Genomic DNA, 12425 nt, shown 5'->3' with positions numbered 1-12425 from the left:
CATCATTCGAAACTGTAAAGGGTCTACTTTAATTTGCGTAAACTCACGATAAGCATTTTGTTCATCACAAAAATTAATACTTGCCAAACAGACATGAGAACTATGGCGATAGAAAGCTTGATATGTCTACTTTTAAATGAAACAATTAAAATAGTCTCTGATAGTATAATCCATATAAAACCAATGTGACATATCATATTTCCAAGCAAATGCACCCTCAGCACATGACATATAGTATCTGGGTCTTGTTCTCTCTGTTCACGGACGTGACATAACCACGCGAAGATGAATGACGTGAAACTGACATTTCCTGCAAAATTGGACGTGACGGCTCAAGTAATAAATTATTTTTATAAGCTTACCGTTGCAAAGCAGGTTAAGGTAGGGAGACCGTTTTGAACACTGTTGTATTGTGTATTGTAATGAGATCATAGATCAGGGAAGAAGGAGGCGGGAACCAGCAGACATTCAAATAATTTGAATAATAAAATAAAAGAAATACACAAACAAAAGGAACCGCCAGCAGCCCCTCATGGACGACTGCTGGCTACCATAATAAAAACTCAAACACAAACAAAACACAGGCCTGTTCCTCTCTCGATCATCAACGTCGTCGCTCCTCCTTTATGCTTCCGCTCCTCCGTGAGAGATGCGAGACCGGTGTGCTTCACAGGTGTCGCTCATCAACACTCGCACCACTGGCCTCGCACCGTTCTCTCACATCCCTCGGCCTCGACCTGTTCGCCACATGTACTTTATCAATAACTAATTTTTCTATTTTTTTTTACCAAAAAAGGTAGCTACATACTACAAGCTGTTATTCAATTGAACCTTATTAGTGTTAGCATACTTTTATATAAAAACGTGGATGTAATGTATACATTAATATATATATATATATATATATATATATATATATATATATATATATGCAATTTTAAAATATTTATTTCCACAAAAAGGCCTTTGTGATGTAATCCTATTGGAAGACCCCAGTATTAGTTTAATGATGTTGCAGGACAGTCACATTTCAGACGTCCACATATTTTCAGGGTGAGATGAATTTCTTCAGATACCCACTACTCAGTGTGTTGGGAGCTGTGAACGCTGTGACCCTGTAAATCAGAATGCAGATTAAATTATTGACGATTGATACAAATGTGGCTATTTACGGCTCAGCTAATGATCCACATGACCCAAGACCTGTGAGATGATGCTTGATTAGACACAGCTGAAAGAATATTTTATTATAAACACCCGGCAGCCAATATTTATTGCACTGTTTGTGTTTGGAAAAACTTACAAGCACGATATAGATGGATGATGACCATTGTCCACTTAAAAAGAATTATGTCTTCTCTGAGTCATCTTGCCCCATTGCTGGAGACATAATATTTTCCGTTCCTCGTGGTCCTGACTTACCCCCATCTTTCAGGATGGGATGCGATGGAAAGAGAGTGTGGTAGCGGGAATGCCACATTACTGGGATTAGGCTGGGAATGCGAGGAGAGCGGAAAAGAGCCCGTTCTCTCTGCTCCGCTGCACCTGTGCAGTCGCTCCAACACTGAGTCTGGAAGAAAAGTAACAGGACAGGAGGAGAGTGAGGGAAATTTAAAGTAGGCAATGTCACACTTAGAAAATGTCTAAAATATAGTTACCTAAAACAATACGACAGATACATCACAAATTAGAACTCTGTAATATTGCAATAGTTATACAACATTGAGATAAAATGGTGCTAGCAAATGGAGCCTCCTGCTTTCTTGGATATTTCTTCTGAAAAAAAAAGACCCTAGTGTCTCTATTTCAGAAGAAATCAAATGTCTGTGCTCATATTTGCCAAGATATCAAAGTCTGCAATCAAAAGCCAGATTTCAATTAGAACTCTTATGAAACACTCCCACGACTACACTGTGATTCTTCTAATTTGGTAATATAACAAAGGTTATTGGAGTACGTTTTACAAGAAAATACTATTTCAGTCTTTCTACTTCAAACTTTTGATGTGTAAATCAATGTGTTACTTGCCATTTTTTGCCATTATTTGTCAAATTTACTAGCAATTTAAGAGTTACATTTGTTTTAAGGTAAATCCTAAATCAAAAATGTTTCAGTTTATGAGCTTTATACAATTTTTTTATATATATCTTTGTACTTGTCAGGGTTATGTTTGTTTTTGATCTGTTTCCCTGTTTTGTTCATGTCTGAGTTTCACATGTTCCTTTGTTCAGTTTACCGCTATTGTTCAGTTCCCATGGTTACCATCATTATTAGTTCATTGGTTTCAGCTGTGTCTCATTTATTAGCTTGTTTCAGTTTGTTATTTAAGCCTCACCCTTGCCTTCACTCTTTGTTTCTGTTATGTTGAGATGTGTTTGCGCTGCCTGTTTGCTTGCTTTTCGAGTAAGAATTAAACTAGTGATGGCGAGATGAAGCTTCATAAAGCATTGAAGCGTTCCATCCAATTGGTTCACTCATCGAGTCGTCTCTTCACAGGCATTTAGTCATCTCATCGCAGGTGTTGGGGCATCTGAAGTCTCCGTGAGAGGCTGGATACAAACTGGAGCAGACGAACGCCATTTACCTCGGGACTAGCTTCCCGAGATAACAGCAGAGAAGCAAATGGGACATAATTAGCATAGCTGATGTTCATAATATTAATGCATTCCATCTGATTCAACAGTGGTATAAAAGTTAAGCATTATTATGTGAATGCTTGGCTAAAGAGATGCGTCTTTAATCTAGTTTTAAACTGGGACAGCGAGTCTGAGCCTCGAACAATATCAGGAAGGCTATTTCAGAGTTTAGGAGCTAAATGCGAGAATGCCCTCCCTCCTTTATGCATCGTTACAGTACTCTTAAGTCTCATATTTGTGTGTTTTTATTTGTTAGAAATGTTAGGACTTGATATTTAAAGTGCAATGTCTCCTGAGCTATTAATGAGCAACGTCTGAGCAATAAAAATAAAATTCTCTCTGTAAGTATCACACCTCGGTTTCAATGCAAAACACACTATGAAAATTATAGGACATGATTTTAATAATTTCTATAACAAGTACAATTAGTATTGAGTTTCCTTGCTTGCTTCCTTCCTTCCTTTCCTTTTCCTAGATAACTTTAGACATTCAACTAACGTTAAGTAACTTTGCAACTACATGTCAACTAACTCTCATTTGAGTATTAGTAGACTGTCTGCTTAATATTTGATAAAACTTTATTCTGATGGTCCCCAAAAGATTTTCAACTGACTACAACTTTGCAAGTACATGTTAACTTATTCTTCTAACCCTAACCTAACAGTCTACTAATACTAATAATGAGAGTTAGTCGACATGTAGATGCAAACAAAGCTACTTATAGTTAGTAGAATGTCTAAAATGGACTATCTAAATAGTGTAACCTGTCCTCATGTGGCCTACAGCACTTTGCGGCATAATTGTCGCTGGTGTAGGCTATTGTACATTTGAGGCATCAAGAAGAATTATGGCTGTTTACTTGGTTCCACATACAATATAAAAACTTGAGGCAGTTTTTGCACACTATTTCACAAACCCTTTTTGGTTAGTCCAGCAGTAGCTGCTCTTTTGGGCAGACAGTGCATTCTGCAGACATACAGTATTGTCTGCTTTACTAACAGCGGACGTTCGCTCTGAAAGACATGAATAGAGAGTCTGCTGCAGTCTAAACAAATGAGGGCTGCTTCATCCCTCTACTCTCAAATCTGGCTCAATACTGTGGACATCCAGGAGGAGCAGGTCAGGGATCAGTGTGGCAGCTTTAAGGATGGGGAAAGCATATAGACAAGCATACTCATTACTACTACTCATAGTTAATCCTAGAGATTTCAATAAACCCCTAAAAAGTAACTATGGCATGGAAATCATCCAGCATTGTTTGTGCAAGGGACATGAATAGGCAATAATTTCCGTCAGGCTGAATAAATCCAATCCGATTTTAGATTCCGAAAGTTCTATTTGTTGTCCGATTCACTTTAATTTGCATGTGCATGTGCCTCTCACCCCATGCATTAAATGCACAGTGCCCAGTCGCTGTGTTCTGAACCAGAGAAAGCCAAGAATGTCACTGCAAGAATGTCACTGGAGTTTCTTAAGCATAATTGCCCTTTTGCCTTGATGACATATGTTTTTTTTAAAAAAGCTTATTTTAGCAAATATGTAGTAAATATTCCATCTCCTAGTTTGTAAGCCACTTTTAAACATACACATCACGGCACTGCACATGTGTGCAAGGTATTTTTGATTCTGATTGAAAAAGTATTCTGATTCAAGGGTTTACATGGCTAAAAGTTTCCTGTTAAACAGATTAAGAGCTATACTACCCACTACACTATTGGATCGAAATGTATTTCATTTATTTTGTTTACATGAAGGCTTTTCAGCCTGATGGAGCCATTAATCCAATTATAAACTGTTATTTGTTGCATGTAAATATAATTAATGATACCTCAAATCATGCAACTTATTGAAGAGAATTGTACTATTACTTTTCTATGAAATCAAACGTATGATTTTCACATGGGCGGCAATACAATGGTTGAAAAAATCTGACTGATGTTAATACATATTGTCACCTCTCATTCAAAATGATAAATACAGTTTGGCATGTCACAAGACACAAAAAACATTGACATCGAACCTGTGTCATCAACACAGTTTTTGAATGTTTAATGAAAGCTTTGTTTGAGTTTGATGGCAGATGGTGATGATTATCTGTGCATAAATGGTTGCAGTAGTCTTTTCCGGACACAGAGCTAATAAATGGCTTCTGAAAAATTGGAGATTAACACTAAAATCGAAAGGATTACTTTTGTGATGAGTTATATAGTCTTGTTTTTGCTGTAGCCGAACAGAAGAAAACAACTTTTCTTTCAAAGATGACAGAATACTGTATGGGCAAAGTGAGCCCGATCTCATGAAATTGCGTATCTATACAACGAATGTTATTTCTCGTGGCATTTATACGCCAAAAAGAGTTTTTGTGCGCATATGCTACGCAGTTTTCGCGTGCATATGATACGCACTTTATGGCGTGTAATACGGACGCACTCCCCACCCTAATCCTACCCAAGTGTTTTTTAGTGCGTAGCATACACACGCTAAAACCATTTTTGGCGTATAATTGGCACGACAAATAACATTCGTGGAATAGATACGCACTTTCATGAGATTGTGTTGGTAAAGTAGGATTCCTGCACAACTAGTTGAATATGGCACCAAAAATCACAAACAAAAGACACTTTGAATGTCAAATTAGGCACATGCATTAAATGTGATGATATTTAAACATATTTAATTATTCTCGATGATATTCAATAAAATAAACTAATTGATAATATTAATGGACTCAAGAACATTTGTACATCTCTAACACCTGCTACAGACTGTGCGAATCCTATAAGATCATTACTCACACTGTAGGACATGGATCTAATAAACTTGGGTACGACATGTAAACTGTACGATGAGGACACCAATAGAATCGTATGTTACGATGCAAGTTGGTATAGAAGATTATACCATGGTCTGGGTGAATACTCGATTCTGATTGGCTGCAGGGTGTCCATTAAAAAGTGATAGAGGACACCTAGTAAAGGAGTTCTGGTCAAACTGACTGTTTACCGTTCGAAATTAATAAATAAATGAGCTGGCTACATCAGCTGTGAGTAACCATAGCAACAGGCAGTCAAAGTATCCATTTACAGTTTATTGTATCAAAACAAACATCTAGTTAGTCGTTAAGGTGATGATACACAGGGCAACTATTTGATGAACTTTTAATCACCTTTATACATAGCCTACTAATACAACAATGAGTGACTTTGTTATTTATTTTAACCTTTTTGGGGAATTTGACAACTTTGATGACTGGGATGCTGCTGAAGAAAGAAAAATTGTAAATAAAACGGAGAAACGACACAAGGAGATAACACCGCTGAGCGGACTATAAATATCTCTGGTTGCTAAATAAACCGTCAGGCGTAAAGGTGATGATACACAGGGCAACTTTTTGAGCAATGTTGCTGGGCAATCTTGCCTAGCGATTGTTGCCAGGGCACTGTCCCGTTGAAAATGGGCAATACATTTTTATCTGGATAATTTAGATCGGTCGTGGGCCCTGTGTCTCACCTGGTTGCCGTTTACGGCAACATTGCCCAGCAACATTGCTCAAAACGTTGCCCTGTGTATCATCACCTTAACCAGGGAATCCAAGTTATTGTTTGTAAAAACTTTAGATTTCGATTGTAAAACGAATTAAAATATAAACTAATGTTTTAAAAATGTGTTATTTGGCAAGTGACCATGGTATAAGCGGGTTAATGCCCTTCGAGGTGTCCATTGTCTAGGTATTAATTGGCCTCCGCTGCGCGTCAGACTGTTTACGCCTCACCGTTGTCCATTAATACCCGACAATGGACACCTCATCGGGCATTAACCCTTACATAATGTATGCGCGAGTAAACAATTGGAGCAAGATGAATCGCACTTTGGCAATTGTGGTTTTTATGTGCGCTGAAAAAAAGAGATGGAAGTGAAAGAATAGAATATGGTTGCGGTCTTGGCTAGGGAAAAGAGGACAACATGGCTTGCCTATGTTGCAAATGGAGCTTGAAGAAAGTCATTTTAAGTTTTAGCGTCATCTCAAGTTGATCAATACGCCATTTCATGATGCATTTTTATTAGCTAGTCAGTAGATGTATCAGCAAACACACTGTGAGATGATCATGATAAAGTTCTGATGCTGTCAGAACATTATCGCAGGCTATCTTTGGTCTCAAGACAGTGACAACAGGTGTCTTTAAACCTCTCCCAGTGTACGATGTAGGACCACCGTTTAGGAGCCATGACCACAGAAATCACCCTGATTGGTCATCTTTTGTCTGGGACATCTCAAAATCGTACACTGTGTACCGTGCATATAATAATTTAGGCTTTACGTATAGTGCTTATGTTTTAGATGCTGTCAGTATGTTTGTGATGAGAACCACACTTTATACATACAAATACTTATGATTATTCTATTATATATTTTTGTTTACATTTTCAACTTTCTTTGAAAAGTGTGTAATGTTGCTGTTTGAGCATGAAAAAGACCTGCAAAGTTACAATGCACAAAGTCACTCCAAAGGCAGTTCATTTTTTATTTAATCATGTTAAAAACTCATTGAGATTAAAATTACAAGAGTGACCTGGCCAAGAAAGCAGCTACAATAACATAGACATACAAATACACATCAAAACACAAAAACAAGGCTAACAACAGCAATTTACCAAAGGATAAAACACATAATCTGTTAAAAGTAACTTAAACTCATTTAGTGATGGAAGCATAGTCATCATTGCGCAGTGTTTCTGAACTCCCTGAAACACATTGATTGTAGTCTTGCAGGAACGTACCATAGACAGTAAAAGAAATGGACACAGCGACCCCCTTGATTTCAACGGAGATACATGAAGCCCATTAGAAGCACTAACTTCCTGATGGCTGAGCGACTGCGCAGGCTCAAACTGAGCTTGACGACGTAGATGTGACGTGAGCGACCTGTCTGACAGTTGTAAATCTTCTAGTATGTTTTTGAGGAATTGGAAATAATTTGGTATGTGGCACAGCTACTGTTGTTGAAATATTTTGTCCCGTTGTTTTTATGGACTCTCTATCTATGGGCTTCTCCCTTGACTTTTTGCCTCTATGTCCCCCCGATTGCCTCATAGACAGTAAAAGATTTCCTGCGAGCTTCTCCTCCTGTATATACGGTAATTTCTCTACTGTGCGACAGAGAGTCGTGTGGTTATGACGCAATCGTTAGCCTATTTTTACAAAAACGGCTTCTAAGGGGCCATAAGGTAAGATACAAAGTAATGGAGCCTTTTATACATTGTCGTGGTTCTTTAGAAATAAATTATGGACAAATGAAGTCTTTTGGACGCCTCAGATGTAAAGTTATTCTCTATCAAAGTGATGCCAAAATGAATGGGAGTCAATGGAATGCTAACAGCAGGTGAAGTTCTGCTACAATGGCGGCCGCCGGGAGGCTTCAGTTTCCGGCTGAGGGATTACCCTCTTGGAACGTACACGTCACAATAATCCTGATTTAAATAATTCCCCCTTAAGGCATACACACAAAAAAGGGTTGTCATGTGTTGTCAACATGTCCTGTCCTCTAAGTGGTAGACCAATCACAACAGACTGTGGCTAGCTGACCAATAAGAGCAGACTGTGATTTTTAAAAGGCAGGTTTTAAAGAAACTGAAAAAACAGAATGCTCAGGCAGAGGGTGAAAAGAGGTGCAGAAACAATGTAAATTATAAAAAAATAAAAAACCTTTTTTTACATTAAATGATGTAAACATATTCTGGTAGACCCCACAAACAAAATTATAAACATTAAGCATAGCGTCAGTTCTGGCAGGTCAGGTTAGTCAAGCTTGCATCAGCTGACTCTCAGCTGATCCGCGTCTACCTATAGGAATACGAAGCCTATCACTGTATACATATATAAGCTCCTTCAGTATTATCAGCAGCTATCGCATTTCTCAGGAGCTCATTACCCTCCTCTATCCCCAGCTCCTCCTCTCGCCAGTCAGTTGTACTTTAAAATATTGAATTAATGATATCTGCATTCATGTTGGTTCTGTTCTGTTTACCCTAAGGGGGGTTATTGCTGCTCCCCCTGCTCTTATCCATGCTAGGCTGTCCATGCGCAGGGAGTTCTTGTCCAGAACAGAACCATAGCGCCAATCCAAACTGTATGCTAATTGTCAATCGTATTTGACGATAGTGGTCCTGACAGAAATGTAAATGAGCATAAAAGGACCCATGAAACTGGGTTTCTTACAACCTCTGAGCTCTCCACATGTCCTGCCTCTCACCCCATCCAGGAGTGAGCAACAGTACACTGGCACAATGCCTGCGGTTGAGTGACTTTGAGGTCATCAGTGGTGTGGCAAATTTTTCTCTGTTGTGGTACATGGGAGGAGCCCTTATTATCCATGTATGTCTGTTTGACAGAGACCAGTGTGGTGATATCTCCGCGCTGGAAGTACACTAATTTTCTTTGTGTCCTGGTTCTCTGCTCCCTGGTCCCAGCAGGTTACAATAGTGCACAGTGTTCCCAGCGGAAGACAATCGCTGTCTGTCTGCACTGGACTCGCAGAGTCACTGTCCACTCTGAATGTGCACACACACACCATTACTCCAACACATACCAACTTAACCAAACAAGAACACACTCTGCAAGAAATCATGCTTTAATATGTGATGCTGCTAAGACTTTCACAACTCAAAAATGTCAAACATTAGAAAAGGTTTTTTTTTTTTTTCTTACATTTAATGTATATGTATGTATTCTATGTGCTGCTAGGTGGTGGCCAGGATGTTCTGGGGCCAGATTCACGAAAATCTTTGTAAGAAAAAAATTTGTAAGATCGTCCTATAAATTTATAAAGTCACCATGAACTCAAAATTGACAATTCTTGTTTTTTATTAAATATTGCAGTATTTATTATAATTTGATTTATCCGTGCACATTTTTATTTTATTCACGTGCCCTCGTTATGTTTAATCAAAATAGCGAAAGCAGCGACTCTTCTCTTCTCTGAGGACGTGTTTACTGGCCGGAGGGCGGGGCAACCTGTCACTCACATGAGATCCACCAATAGCAAACCACAACCATCCAATCAATTCCCCATGGACAAAATCAAGTCCCGCCCTACTTTTTTTTTTTTTTTTTTGAATCCGTTTCATTCGGATATTGTGATTTGGCAATTGGGAATGAAAGACTATTGCAACTTCTGAAACATGCCTAGTTTATGAAGAGAATGACTGTCTGGTGTTTTCATGGTGATCGTTTGGTGGTTCTTGTCGAAGACTTACTGATCAATATCAATGACAAAACACCTCAAATAGTGTACTTTTGTGCTGCCTGCAGATTACTGTAATGTCCATAATAAGTGTGCACTTTTTGTCGCAACTGGCTTGATGCGAGTCATTGCATCTGTTGCTTTCATTTACAGTTCATCTTTCTTGCACGCTAGAGTGAATGCTCCCAGTTTGACTGTTTTTTTTTTTTTAGAGTTGTTACTGAATTTCGAATGTAGCAAAAACTCACATCACCGATCACACATAATCACGACGAATACTTGTTTACATAATCAATCATTTTTGTCTCTTCAGAGTATTTGTGCACACCCCTAGTAACAGTAATATTAATTATAGCTAGTGTTATGTTGTATGCTTAAACTTAAAAACAACCCCAATATCTTTAGGTAGTTGGAAGTTATTCTAACTTTAAGTGTTTATTTTCTATGATTCTTTTCAGGAATTCAAATTCTTCTTAAGATTTATCAGATCTAACGATCTTAAGAAAAAATATAAGAACATTCTTAAGCAACTAAGAACAATTCTTAAGAACAATTCTTAAGAAATGTTGTTTGGAAATTCTTTATTTTTAAGAAGAAAATAGCAGTTAAGAAGAATTTTATTCTTAAGAATGTTTCGTGAATCCAGGCCCTTTAGGATTGTTTTTTTACTGGCACAATTTAAAAGAGGCCATCCTATTCTGGTCTTCAGATATGATATTTTTTCATCCATTTTATCGCCTGCCAGACTGAAATCACACATCAAATTGTTTACCGCAAAATGTATAAAAGGAACACAAACATGGAAAATTTACAAGAGCTACTGAAGCCCATAGAATATAATAGAGTGTGCTTGATTATAAATGGTGATAAATAAACCAATAACTATAGACATCAATAATCATGAATACATTAGAGCAGGAGAAATTGCTTTGAATGTGATAAGGCCTAGGAAGAATAAAGTGTTATTGTAATGTAAATCACATTCAGACTGGGTTACTGGCAGCCTATAATAGCATCATATTGACGCCATTAGATTATCTCATCATTCATATTCTGTCATGGGAAGAGCCCGGGCACGTCCTCCCTTAGTGGGGATAAAACAGTTTAGCTCTTTGTGTTTAAAGACTGAGCTTTTACATGTGGGAAACATTACTCATATATATGGCAAATCAAATCTGATGTCACTGATACACTCAAGTATACGGAGTCATTTTTGTTCACTCCTTAGATCTATTTATATCATGAATTCAATCAGCTTTGCATTTAATCTTATAGCAGAATATGTAGGCATATTTGTCGGAATAGGGACTAGGCCTGCTAAAGATGCCCCATATGACTTGTTACTGAATTTTAATAAATATGAATATTTTAGTCAACACAACTGGATTCCTTTTGGAACAGGGTTTAAATCAAACGAAAACAAACATGGCATAAAGCCTCAAAGGGACACAGTATCAAATCAGGTGGGAAGAGGCTCATGAGGAGGAAGAGATATGCCTGACAACTCATGAATCTCCCAGAGATCCCCTGTTGACACAATAAATTGTCAGTATTGTAGACGATAGAGACAGAGCTGAGGTGGAATGATTGTGTTGCACGCTCAGATGGGGTCTTGTGATCTTTTGATCTATTCTGACACATAGGAGCAGTAAAATTTACTTTTGGTTACCTAGCACTGATTCAAAGGAGTAAGTCACCCAGTATTATTCAAATGAAAATTCTGTCATCATTTTCTAACCCTCATGTAGTTGCAAACCTGTATGACTTTCTTTATTCTGTGGAACACAAAAGCTGAAATTTTGAAGAATGTCCTTGCTGCTCTTTTCCACACAATTGTAATGAATGGGGACACTGAAAAAGGTATCATAATGGTTTAACAACAGTGGTCTATATAATTTATGCACTATATTCCAGGTCACATGATAGCAGTGGAGGAAAAAAGATCAGAACAGCAGAAGATTTGTGAATGAATTTTATGTTTGAGTTTGTATCGATAATCTGAGTCTTCAGTCTGTTCCTGAGAAAACCATGGTGTGACAGAAGATCGGACCACCCAAATGGATGAACGGGTAATGTTAATCTCTGTGGCTCAGGAGAGCCACAACCTGTTAAAATTTTCGAGGGAATTCCTCCGGCTTGCCATTACCAGCTTCGTTGAAAATGACACCCTGAGGATCCTGTTCCAGATCAGGGCAACTTTCTACCACACCATTGACCTCCCATACACCATAGGGCTGGACTGGAGAGAAACCTTGATTCGGTGTCTGGAGAGCGTTGGGTCCCGGTCTGGAACCAAGCCCATCTTAGAGTCCATACCAGAGTCTCGTCCCGTTATGGCTGCCGTTCCAGAGTCTCATCCCGTCATGGCCGCCGTTCACAAGTCTCTTCCCAAGATGGCTGCCGCCACGCCAGAGCCCTCTGTCAAAATGGTCGCCGCTTCTGAGACCTCAGCTAAGATGGCCATCGCCGCACCTGAGTCTCCTGTCACCGTCCTCGTCCAGAAGAAGCTATGGAAGCAGATTAGTCTCAAATATTTTCACGCAAAAAA

This window comes from Siphateles boraxobius, unplaced genomic scaffold, assembly GCF_051911475.1.
Source record: "Siphateles boraxobius isolate OS27281-9 unplaced genomic scaffold, OSU_SipBor_1 104, whole genome shotgun sequence".
Classification (NCBI taxonomy): domain Eukaryota; kingdom Metazoa; phylum Chordata; class Actinopteri; order Cypriniformes; family Leuciscidae; genus Siphateles; species Siphateles boraxobius.
This window is presented reverse-complemented; position numbering follows the sequence as displayed.